The sequence below is a fragment of the Macrobrachium nipponense genome, chromosome 7 (genome assembly GCF_015104395.2).
Source record: "Macrobrachium nipponense isolate FS-2020 chromosome 7, ASM1510439v2, whole genome shotgun sequence".
In the NCBI taxonomy this organism is placed as follows: domain Eukaryota; kingdom Metazoa; phylum Arthropoda; class Malacostraca; order Decapoda; family Palaemonidae; genus Macrobrachium; species Macrobrachium nipponense.
The window spans coordinates 23,909,440-23,922,745 of record NC_061109.1 but is presented as its reverse complement, the minus strand read 5'-3'; the positions used below and the strand labels follow the sequence as shown (position 1 = coordinate 23,922,745).

The 13,306-nt window shown below is 37.3% G+C and overlaps 1 long non-coding RNA gene across 1 annotated transcript in view; it reads right to left on the bottom strand.

Moving 5' to 3' along the window:
* Positions 1-12,866, bottom strand: part of LOC135216995 (uncharacterized) — a 64,351-nt gene extending 51,485 nt beyond the window's left edge. Inside the window, exon 1 of the long non-coding RNA XR_010314995.1 lies at positions 12,772-12,866. This is a non-coding gene — a long non-coding RNA (uncharacterized LOC135216995). The remainder of the gene's footprint in view (positions 1-12,771) is intronic.
* Positions 12,867-13,306: the final 440 nt, after the last annotated feature.

Genomic DNA, 13,306 nt, shown 5'->3' with positions numbered 1-13,306 from the left:
GATGAATAGATCATCCCAGCACGAGTCCTTCGCCAGCAAAGTAGAGTTGAATATCCTTCGGGTCGTAATTGTCGGAAGTATGTCCCTTTTGTAGTCGAATTCCGAGACAGCCGCTGGAGCGTTCCGCATTAAAACGAGATTAACGACGAGATACGGTGTCGGCGAAGAAGTCCATGAAATTCCTTTCACATTGTAGGCGGTTGTTACTTGACTGTAGTCGTCCGCTGCGACGAAACGATTTTTTTCGAAGTTGCTATGTGAAACTCTCGTACTGCAGGATACTGTAACCGGTTCCATTAATCAGCCTGCAAGTGAAATTATACTTGTCACAAGGGCAAAGTAAATTCAGACGACATCCAAATACAGGGAGGGGAGAGAGCCATTTAGACCAGACTTAACCACATGAATTCGCTGATATTTTGGAATTCAGAAGAGTCCGCTGTACAAACTTTTATCCATGGCATTAACAATGAGTGAACCTATCCAGGTCTATGATGACTCGTAAAAATATCCAATAATTATAAAAAAATAAATAGATATCAATACGAATCTCAAAGAAAATTCGATATTACTGGGTAGTAAGTTTAACTAGACAAAGAAGTTCGGAAAAATGGAGCTATTTGTAAGATTGCCAGGCGAGCATAAGAGTCAAAGAGAATATTAATCATGATTCTATGTGCCCTAACAAAAGTTTCATATTCAATTTTCTCGCGCGCATCCTCTGAGGTTAATTTTTTTTAAAACTTTATTAATAGGTAGGAGATGCAACGAAAAAAACCCACTATGTAACTAATTTCTAAATAAACTTGGGGTTTTTTCAAGAAAAGAAAATGTGACATTTTCCCATGAATGTTTTACTTGAATTGTAATAGGCTAATGTTGCAAGTAAATATTTCTTATACATATCTTGATGACTTCTAAATGTCTATGAGGTTCAGAAAAAAATTTATTCATTTTGTTGTTATAGAAATTCTATTTGCTTATTTTGTTATTAATTTTTAAAAATGATGCAACTCCTTAGCTAAATGTTGCATTGCGCATACGGATAGACATCTGTACCTAACGTCTGCCTTGCCCATGAGAAGGTCGGGCTAAGCATTCCTTTCTTCAGTCAATCTGCTTTTGCAAGCAGAGACGACACACAGATGAAGCCTGTGTAAGCAGATTATTGAGGTTAAAAGGAACAAATGCTGATACGGCAATGATGACGTCGTCACTTGGCAGGAGATTGCTCTCAGCCAGCTAAGAGTTACGTTACTTGCTGTAAGAGATACGACTTTAGTATTTTCAAATGATATTTTAGTGTTTTAATTCTCCACCCGCATGAGAAGAATGTCTGAAAAAAAAAAATATTAGGGCTTTGTTCGCGGAAATCGTTATATTTCAGTGTCGGGAAGGATTAAAATTTCATTTCCCAGCAAAGTCTTTTTACACGCACTAAGACATTCGAGGGTGCATGCTTCTCGAGATTTTGCATGCAAAGTACGACTGCGGTTGTGGGAGAATTCTGTTGGGTCATTTGAACAATGTTACGATTTATGAGACAAATGTATAGTTCCTTTATATAAGTTATTATTTGATTAACTGTCTCATTTTTGTTCAAACGGATTTTACTATGTTTGAAGTTTATAGGATTTTCCTTTGATAAACACGCCTTATTTTTCAGGATGTAAATGAATAATATTTTGTATACCCCTAGATGGATCTTACAATTACACTAGATACAGATCAATGTTTTTTATAACTATAGAGGTATCTGTAAGCGCTCGCTTATCCGGACTTCTCATTAGGGAAGTTCGAACAACAGACGGTGAGTCCGTAAAAATACAAGATATTTGCGTGTACTAAAGAAATAAAACAAGATATTCTAATTTTTTACGGCGCGTACAGTTGGGCTTAATCCACCAGTATTTATTATAACTTAATGTATAAAAATTAAAACGAAAACCTGCTCTGATTACTTATACGGTCGTGTGTTTCATAGGAAAAATCCTTTTTAATTCAAAAAGATATTGGTATGAACCAACATCGTTTTTCCCCACTCTGCTAGAGTCGCTTATTGTGTGGAATTTGCTTTGCTTTGAACACTTCGGCAGATCTGACTAACCTTGACCGCTTGACTAGGTGACACAGTCACCGAGTTTGCTTGTTTGATTCTGAACGGGCTACTGTTTCTATTTCTTTTTGTAATAATTAGGATCCTTCTCTTTATTACCATCGGCAACATATTGTGTGTTTTTAGCATAACGTTGCTGGTTACGTATAAAGCAATGAATGACTAACTATTAGGAACTGAGCGATTACTAATAAGACAAGTATCTCTACTGTATTCAATATTAACTGTTTGTACTTCATTCTTTGCTAAAATTTGAAATAGTGAGGGATCCTGGTCAGCGCATTTAGCCTGATGAAAGTTTTTTACAGACATGTTATTCCTTGCAATCCAGCCATATTTTTAAAGTTGAGTTGAGTCATTGAGGTTCGATATTTTATATAACTCAAAAACTCAAGGCTAAAACTGCGATCGGGACTTTGCAAAGGAGCATTTATTGTCATGACCCGAAATAGTGTTACCTCTAATTTATCTAGATTTGTACGGGTGTTCCACTTGTTTTTTGTGTGTTTTCTAATCACTACGGTGCTTAACGACCCTATCCATGCATCTGTATAAATACAGACGTCCACTGCGTAAACGCATATTCACTGTTTAACATGATTTGTTACGTAAGGGATTAATAACTCAACCCAAAATGATAAAATTAACATAGTATATGATTATGATATTTCAGTAGAACTTCTGGAACAGACACTCAAAGATAAAAACTCGCAGTAGCGAAATCTCAATGATATAGATAATTTCTGTAAAAAAGTAAGATTATTAAGAATGTCTCGTAACTTCAGCCACAGGAATAACGAAATTCGACCTGCAAAGGAACACTCAAAGTTACTCCAAATGAATAAAAAATTGTACTTAGCTTGCTTTTGTGGGAAGTCACGTGTTCCGATAAACGACACACGGCCTTGGTCCCTCCTTCTCTACTTAGCAGACGACCTAGTTTGGCTTCAGTTTCCCCCGTGCGCGTTGTTTCGATGATTCGAGCCCTTGAAAATCCGATGCTGCAGACGCGTTCGGTTTGTTTCTTGCAGTGCCGGAAACGCTCACTAACGATGTTTTCTTGAATGATTCTAATGAGAGACGAAGCTTCCGTTGCCGTAGGAAAAGGACACGTCGGTTTTGTTTCTTGAAGTTATTCACTAACGATGATACTAAGTTGCTTGACGAATCTTGTTGTTTTCTGAAGTCGCTCACTAATGATGATACTAGGTTGCTTGAAGAATCTGCTGCTTTCGTCGTCGTTGACTTCATGATTTATTATTCTGTTTTTTCTTCGTAGGACGTTGTAGAGTTCTTCTGGTCCGCTGGCCACCAATATTAGGGCTTGTGCCTTGTATGATAAGGCGCCCTATGAGGTAATGTTAGACTAGCGATAAATTTACGCTAAGTCGGTTGGTATTGCACTTCCATCTTCAATGGAGTGTCTGGGTTTTGTAGATCACTTAACGAAGTCGGTATTATCTTTACGACGATGTGTTTAAACTCATGGTTCGGTGAGGTTCTTGTAGAAACACAAGGTATAAAAATAGTATATTCTTCTGAAGTTTTACACGATGAAGATCAGGTATGATCGTACAAAAGTCTTCTATGACGATAGCTTGATCGCTTCTGCCAATGATGATGGCTAATCCTATTCCTCTACATGATAAAGCTTAGGTAAAGAGGTACAGGTCTTCTAATAACGATAGCTAACTCTGTTCTGCCTGTCTACCATCTCTGTTACAAGTTATGAAGGAACAGACAGTAGTTCGAACATATGAACATACTATCAGATGACATAGTTTCATACGAACACAAATCGAATAAGACACGCTACAGATCACGTAGGCCGTTTGAATAATAGGTCGGGGTAGTTGTCTCAAGCAGGGAGCTTGGACTGTTTCAAAACAAATGAATGACCACAGATGACGGCATGTCAACTTAGCCTACATATTATTGTATACGTCATCTTTAGCATCTCTAGTCTGATCACATTCCTGCAAGCAATCTGGTCTTTTATATATATGGACTAACATTCCATATTTTTTATTATGTAAACACTTACAGGTGTAGATATAGGAAACGGGATTCTTAGAAAGGGGGGTAGAAAAATAGCTAGGATTCAAGATAGTAATGTGCTTGTAGCAGACTTTGCAGGTATGATTGATATTGCTGGAAGTGAGAATGATTTATTGAGTGAGGAAGAGATTGAGGGAATGCAAAATAAGTGCTTGGAGATAAGTATGTTGTGACAATGTGTTTTGGGAGGAGTGCGTGTGGAAGATTGGCTGTGTGAGTTGGATGGCGAATACGAGTTTGTTTCGTCATATCTAACTCAATTTTGAGCAAATTTTCTTGCTTCTAGTTAGTATAAACAAATATCTAGATACCTGCCCTATATGAGACAAGGTTATTTTTCCTTATTAAGACATGTTTTTATTTTTTTTCCGATAACAGATGATGTTGGCGACATATTATAGAGCAAAAAATATTATGCGATTCAGTTTGCGATTTCCTTTATGTCATCGTAATATGAACGTTACGTTATTTATCTTCTATCAGCGTGAAACCAAGTGACATGTGTTCTTTCAAGCACAGTACTTTTGATTAAAATTATTTAATCTCAATTTTATTTACGGTTGTGTTTGATGGCATACGTTTACTGGTCCTTGTTGCCGATGCACGATAATGGTCATTAGCAGCTTGAACAGTTTTCTCAGCCTCAGCTATAACCAGGTCTAAATTTAGCAGTATATTTCCTTATTGATCTTTGATCTATAGCAAAAAAAGTTATCACATTAAGATATAATTTTAAAATCATACTTTCATCATTCCCTTTTGCTGTTTTTGAACTTAACTAGAAGATGGGATAAAGTTAGGCTACCGTAATTTGGTCTCTTATAAAATTAGATTATCGTAAGATGAATTATTGTAACTTGAACACTATAGCTACCTGTAAACTGTGTAAAACCTTATCATATCTTTATATACTCTTTCTATTATGTTTTTATACAATATTTATTATTTAGAAATATATGTCCCTTATTTAATAACATGAAACATAAATGGGGTGGCATTTTGAGGGTTGGAACGGATTAAGGGGGCCGGCCGGCTAATGCCGTTTTTTAACGACAGGACTTTGACATTCATACCACTTAATAAGGTGACTTGGGACATCTCCAAACCGCATATGATTTTCGCCTCTGACCTTCGGTTTTGTGACGCCAGGGCGATTTATCCCGAAAATAACCACTTTTCAAATTCTATCTCCTCCCTTGATATTTAATATTAATACCTGGGATTACTACCATATATAGACCTGATGTAGACCTCCAATCAAATGGAGTTTTTTTTTTTTCTAAAAGTCATTTTTTTGCTAGATATGAATTTTTTCAATATGGTAAAAAAATAAACCCACCCTATAAATCACGAGAAAAAAATGTATAAAAAAAAGACGAAACAAAAATTGGAAAAAAGGGCTCTATTTGATTGTTTTATAATGTCTTTCTGAGTTATATACCAAATTCCAATGTTATAGCTTGCAAACTAAGTGAGAAGATAGATTTTGAAGGTCAATAAGTATAGTTTTGAGATACGGGCGTTCAAAGATTTCCTTCGTATTTCTATAAAGACAATGTTAATAAATAATGATTATTATGAATGTATATTTTCATTTTTTTTTTGTGTATTAATAAACCAAAACTATTTTATTTTTTATCATAATTTAATCATAAATGATGATCCCTTTTGCTCATATACGTAGCCTGGGGCACTGCTTGAGGCAAAGATGGGGCACTCCTTCCCTACGTCCAAACCCAATCTCTCTCCCCTTCACTAACTCTGCTTATTAAAGCGAATTTTCTTCTTCTGTATGTTAGCAGATGTTTTCTTGTATTTTCCTCTTTGGCATGATGACATTCTTGCCCAAACAAAGATAAACAAACATAAATGCAAGAGAATGTCAGAGGTGAAACTCGAAGATGTGTACTCTTTTTTACAAAGACAATTAATAAATCATGATTATTATGAATTTCATAGTCCATTTTGGGTATTAAAAAACCAAAACTATGTTATTTATCATAAATGAAGATCTCTTTGCTCAAAGATCGTAGCCTTGGTCATAGTGTGACGTGTGCTGTCAGGCAAGAAGGGGGCGTTACTAAGCAACCCTCCCCTCTCTCTTCACTAACTACGCATATATTATGATATTCTGTAATAATGCTTGAGCGATTTTTCTTCGTCTATGTTAGCGAGATGTTTTCCTTGTCTTTTCCTCATTGGCATGATGAACTTCTTGCCGAAACATACATAAACATACGTGAAAGCAAGCGAAAGTCACGAGGTGAAACTCGAACATGTAATCTACTTGAAGTCTATGGTCGCACTGATTCATGGTTGAACCAGATACTCGCTTCTGCGAGCCACGGAATCTCTACAGATGCCATTTCTCACAATTTCTTTGCCAATAATTATCAAAATTTACGATAACAGAAGAAATATTGCATTTTCTTGTACGGTATGAATGTTTTAGGCTTATTGATTTTATGTTTTACGAATTACCTTGTAACTACGACAGTAAGAGGAATTTTTGACTAAATATTTCTTATACATATTCTCAATTGCCATATGAAGCTCCATGAATATTTTCATGACTGCATTTTTCGCCCTATACCACTGTATAATAGGGGTTCCGGCCGGCCCCCTTAAGGGCACATACCACTGTACAAGGATTATACTTCACAAGGCACCCCCAAAGGATTAAAGGTAGGCTTTTTTTCACTTTACAGTACTTAAAATACTATAATGTACAGTAAAGTAAATTCTATAGTACTTTACTGCATAAATATAATTTTACTTATTGCACCACTGCAGGATTATGGCACCATTGACTGGTCTAGGGCGCTATTAACCGGTCTAGTTCTCTGACTGGAGGTGTGCGGTGGCCGTAGACTTTAAAATCGCTTAACGTAAAAAATTGCTCAGTGTCGGTGGCCAGGAACGGAACCCCTGCCACGAACCGAGGGCCATCTGTATACAATTATTACATCACAAAACATTGTCACCGATAACCAGACAACGGTGTTATAAACCCTACATAGGGTAAAACCTAGTTATTATGGATATATTGAACAAGCACCATAAAACCGAAATGCTGGTAATCGATACCTACAGTAAGTGGGGGCTGCCTATATAAATTGATCAGGGAAGTCAGACAGACAATGGTCAGGGCATGGGAAAAGAATGAACAAAGGACCACAAATTTTATCAATATTCTTAGTGAACTAGTGAAGTTCTATCATAACACCTTAATGAGAATCTACAAGCCTCACAAAACCCCTGGCACAGCCCCTCCTGAAGAAGGTGAAGAGGCACCCTCAGAGGAGATGTAACTCCTCTACTTTGCTGTACAATCTATCTTCTTCATTCATTGGACTGCACGACTAATATCACCTATAATCAACATTAATCACCTGTAAGTACCCATATGATTTAATATTATAATATTCATTGTCAATCTGTGAATAGTGGGGACCTGTGTATATTTTTAGACATGTTCCACCAAAAAAAAAAAAAAAAAAAAAAAAAAAACAAAAAAAAAAAACCAACAACAACAACAACACAACAACAACAACAACAACAACGACAACAACAACGACAACAACAACGACAACAACAACTCCCAATGAGTGTGTCCTCCAGCAAATAATTCTTATATAGGTTCCACAGAAAAATCCACAAATAAAGAAGTCTGCGAATCTTGAGAACGTGAATACGGGGAGCTCACTGTACTGTTAATGATCGCATGAAGTCCTATCATACCATGTTTGTGAAACACAATGTACAAGTACATGAACATGATGCAGCCTCCATTTCATCGTCATTCATTGGGCTGCACAACTAATACATCATCAATTTATATACAGTGGATTCGCCATATTTGCATTCTCCAGGTTCACGGACTCGCACATTGGAGGATTTCTCTCATCATTGGAGGGGAATTTGCCTATTTCCAGTATTTTCCCCTGAGAAATATCCACAAATTCCTGTTTTTTATCAATTTCATCATAAAATGCACTTTTTGCAATATTTTCAAGGGGTTCAAACTATTTGTAGGTTCTAACTATTCAAGGGGGGTTCTAGTATGCATCCTCCAAATATGGGGGGGACCACTGTAATTGATATTCATCAGCAGTGAGTACCCATATGATTTAATATATTATTCAATGTCACATATTATACAATAAATATGAACATACAGAAAACTTTGCATCCGTGAATAGTGGGGACCCATAAATATTTTTATAGACTCGTTCCACTGAAAAACCAGCAAATGAGCGAGTCCTCCCGCGAATAATTATTAGATACGTTTAACAGAAAAATCTGCGAATAGGAGTCCGCAAATCTTTAGAACATGAATACAGGGGGCTCATTGTATTTACATTTACAGTGGAACCTCGACATACGAAGTCCCAACTTACGAAAAATTCAAGTTACGAAAGCAAATACGAAGATTATTTTGCCTCTGCATACGAAAATATTTCAGGTTACGAAAGGGTGTTACTGTAAAGTCCCGAGATTCGCCCGGACCACTGAGAACAATTTTAAAATTTGCGCGCTGCCAACTAAGTATACTTGCCACCATCCTCCCGCTCTCCCATTGGTTCCTGATGCTAGTCACTGCCGTAAGATCCTGCTCTCCTATTGGTCATCATCTACCCCATGTGCTCTATGTATTCTATTGGTAAAAGGATGCTATAAATTGAAAAAATTATTCATGTAATACATTTAATAAAAAAAAAACATTAGGTAAAGATAGAATAAAGAATAGAAATGAATGGTTATTATAATGTTTGGTAGTTTCAGTAGTTGGAAGAATGAAAATTTATGATTACTGTACTGTGTGCTAGGTAAAAGTGGTAGCTTGGTAATCGTTCGCTACTCGTAGTGTGAACGTAAACAAAAGGTTGGAAGCTTATTTTTTTTTCTTTTTTTATTATAGTTAATGGTTACTTAATTATTTGAAATGAGTACATGTTTGGTAATTTTAGTGGTTGAAGAGAGATAATGAAAATTTATGATTACTATACTGTGTGCTAGGTAAAAGTGGTTGCTTGGCGATCGTAGTGCTGAACGTAAACAAATGGTCGGAAGCTTTTGTGTGTGTGTGTGTGTGTGTGTGTGTGTGTGTGTGTGTGTGTGTGTGTGTGTGTGTGTGTGTGTGTGTGTGTGTGTGTGTGTATTATAGTCAATGATTATAGTTAATGATTAATTAATAATTATTTGAAATGAGTACATACTGATTATTTATACATTTTATTGGCATATTCTAAGCTTTTAGTTTCTTAGGTTTAGATGTCAGAATCATAGACTAGGCTACAGTAGCAACTGCTAACATAGGCTAGGCTTATTCCTAAGGGACATATGCTAAAGTCCTAATATATGCAGTAAAAATGGGGTTGAACATTACATGCAGTTGAATATTACTTAAGTATGTACAGTATTTTGCCTTTTTGGAGTCATATTTCTTCCGTCGGATCGGCGTCGTAACCCTAGAACAAGTGTTGTAAGCCTGGAAATAATTTACTGGGGTGTTTTTGTAGGGCTTGAAACGAATTAGGCAATTTACATTTAAAATCTGGTTCAAGATACGAAAAAATCAGGTTAAGAAGGACGCCTCAGAATGGATTAATTTCGTATCCTGAGGTACTACTGTATTATGCTACTCAGAAAAGGAAAGTTGACCTTTACTGACCACATTTTTTAGTGCCCAGAGTACCTTCATACAAACATATCTCAAATCCTATCAAACATTATTTAGGACTTGAAGATATGTATTACATTAACAAAAATATCAGTTCAGAGTAAATGCAATACAGTCAAAACCTCTATTTTCGTAGACTTTTTTTTCTCTGAAATTTTGTCTTATCATACGTTTCCTTGGTTTTCGTACACTCGGTAACGCTCCATCCGGGGCCCAGCGTGTGACCGGGCCCCAGATCAAGCGCCCAAACAAAGCATCCTGTTTTCTGTTGTGACCCATTCTGGCTTAGTTTCATCTAACAAGCATCTCCATGCTCGTAGTCTGCATCACCGCACGTTTGTTCTATTTTGTGCTTATTCTGCCATAAAAATTCATTGCAAAGTAGCCATCATGGGGCCAAAGAAAGTTGCAAATGACACCCCATCGGTAAATAAAGGCCAGGAGCATGATAGAATTTAAAAAAGAATTTGTAGCGATGTACTAAAGTAGTACATGTGTAGCTGATCTCACTAGGATGTAAGGTAAGTCGGTGTCTACGATCAGGTCTATCCTAAAAAATACACATGAAATCAAGGCAGCTGATGTTGCAAAAGGGGTCATGTCATTATTGAAACAGATCGCTACTAGTGGAAGACGTTGAGAAGATGTTGGTATGGATCCATGAAAAACAATTAGTGGGGGATAGTGTGTCTGAAGCGATCATTTGTGATAAAGCTAGCACGTTGCATGCTGATCTAAGCAAGAAAATGCCAACAAGTGCTGCTCTTAGTGATTTCAAGGCCAGCAGAGGCTGGTTCGAAAACTTCAGAAAATGTATGGGCATCCATAGTGTCGTACAGCACGGGGAGGCTCAAGTTCTGACAAATATGCCGCCGAAGAATTTAAGAAATTCAAGGAATATCTTGAGGCTGAAGGATTCCTCCCTCAACAGGCCTTCAATTGTGATGAGACAGGCCTGTTCTGGAGGAAAATGACAAAATGGACCTACATCAATTAGGAGGAAAGTTCATTGCCATTGCACAAACCTATGAAGGACAGGCTAACACTCTTGGTCTGTGGGAATGCCAGTGGGGATTTCAAAGTGAAGCCCCTACTTGTGTTATCACTCCGAAACTCCCGAGTGTTCAGAAAAACAATGTGATCAAGAACAAATTGTCTGTGATGTGGAAGGCACATAAAAAGGCATGGGTTACGAGGCAGATTTTCGTCGGGTGGGTCAGTGAAGTGTTGGACCCTATGGATAAAAAATACTTCCAGGATAATCAGTTGCCCCTCAAGTGGCTCCTGGTAATAGACAAGGCTCTGCACATCCTCCTGGCTTGGAGGGTCAGTTGCTGGATGAATTTAAATTCATCACATTGAAGTTCTTGCCCCCTAATACCACTCCTCTCATACAGCCCATGGACCAGCAAATCATCTCGATCTTCAAGAATCTCTCCACCAAGGCACGGCTTCAAAGGTGCTTTGAAGTAACCTCAGACACATTATTGACCCAAGAGAGTTCTGGAAGGATCATTTCAATATCTTCAACTGCATAAGCCAAATAGATAAGGCTTGGAAGGGAGTGACTTTCAGGACAATGAACTCTGCATGGAGGAAATTAAGGCCAGTGTTACCTCGAGAAGGATTTTGAGGGGTTTGAGGTTGATCCTGACAACCCTACCTGTTGTGGAGTCTTTGGTGTGTCTGGGCAAGTCCTTGGGCTTGGATGTGAGTGGTGAGGACATGGAAGAGCTTGTGGATGGCCACCTTCAGCAGGAACAGCAACGCACAGCAGATGAGGAATCTGAGGAAGAGGAGGAAAAGAGAAGGGGATACTGTGCCTACTTCAGTGATTAAAGAAATGTTTGCAATGTGGAGTGATGTTTAAAACTTTGTTAGGACACATTATCCTAACAAAGACATAGCTATCCGTGTCTTTAACATGTTTAATGACAACGCATTGTGTCACTTTAAGCAGATTTTAGAGAGACGTCAGAAACAAATGTCTCTGGACAGTTTTTGCTGTACAACAGTGGTCAATGACTCTCAAGCTGGTCTTAGTGCCAGTAAAAAAACCAAGTGGGTAAGTAACCTCAGACAGTGCCACTAAAAAGCCTAGAGAAGTAACCCAAGATAGGTTCATGATACCTGAAGTCCTTCTGGAGCGGGATTCCCCTTCCAAAACGGTAACCTCTCCTCCTCACTCTCCCCTCCGCTCCTCCTCCCATATGCTAAACAAGTCTTTCATAAAGGTAAGAGTGATGTTAAATGTTCACTATTCATTTCATTATTCATTTATATTTATTTCTCCTTGTTTTCTGTATGTAAAACCGTTTACTGCCAGTAAAATGTATTTTTTGTTAATATTTTTGGGGGTCTGGAACGCATTAATACTACTGACATTATTCCTTGCGCTATTTTCAAGGAGGTTCTGGACCAGATTATGTACAAATGCTGAAGTAACATTGTATTAACATTGTATTAAGTTTCATCACGCCAATCGGTAAAGGTGGCAATGAACGCAAGGTTTACGTTAATGAGTAAATTACACTATTAAACAATTTGACTGCAAATTCATGTCTGTAGCAAAATAAGACAAACTTGAATCGAATCTTAATACCAAAAAAATACTAATCCTCTAAGTTGTAAGCTTGAAGTCTATTCAAAATTGGTGATAATTCTAAACTGAAATCCAGTTTCTGACTGGCAAATTTAAGAACACAGTTACCTGAACGCTGCCAGAAACAGGAGGAGGTTATTTGCTAAGAATTTCCTGGTATTCCCGTCACTGGGTGAGACCTGTTATCTGCACTAAACTCAACAGTTACCCAGGAATTTTTTAAATTCAAGCTGCTGTGCAAGAGGAACTATAGCTATGTAATTACTGGGTAAGTTACTTACATGTAGTTGTAAATTACAATTAACAGCTTACCTTGTTGGTGTTGGAATGGGTGATGATCCGAGAAACAAACTGTCCTCTATATCTTCACGATAATTTGGAACATCAATACTTATCTGAAAAGTTATAAAATTCAATAGCACTTTGAAGCAAGAAACAAACTACTGAAATTCTTCAAATTACCACACACAGTAAGAAAATTCTACATTAAAAATTTTAAATGCACCTCCGCACCCAAAATGTAGTTATATATGAAAATAAAGAAATTGTCCACACTGGTTTAGTATGAAACTCCAAAAATGCTAAACAGGCCTTGTTGCATATATTTGGCTTGGACTGTATAGTTTTTTTTTATCAGAGAATGAAATTTTAGCATTTTTTCTTTTAGCAGCAGTGAATTAAACCTATTAACCCTTAAACACCGAGCGGGTATTCCTGAAAGTGTCTCCCGTATGCCAGCGTCCTAAAGAAACGTGGACTTTATATTTGCAATCAGTTTTGAGTGGTAGGGCACTTACTGTGTATAGTTGCATGTCTAAGGAGGAATGTGATGATAACGATATCGTGA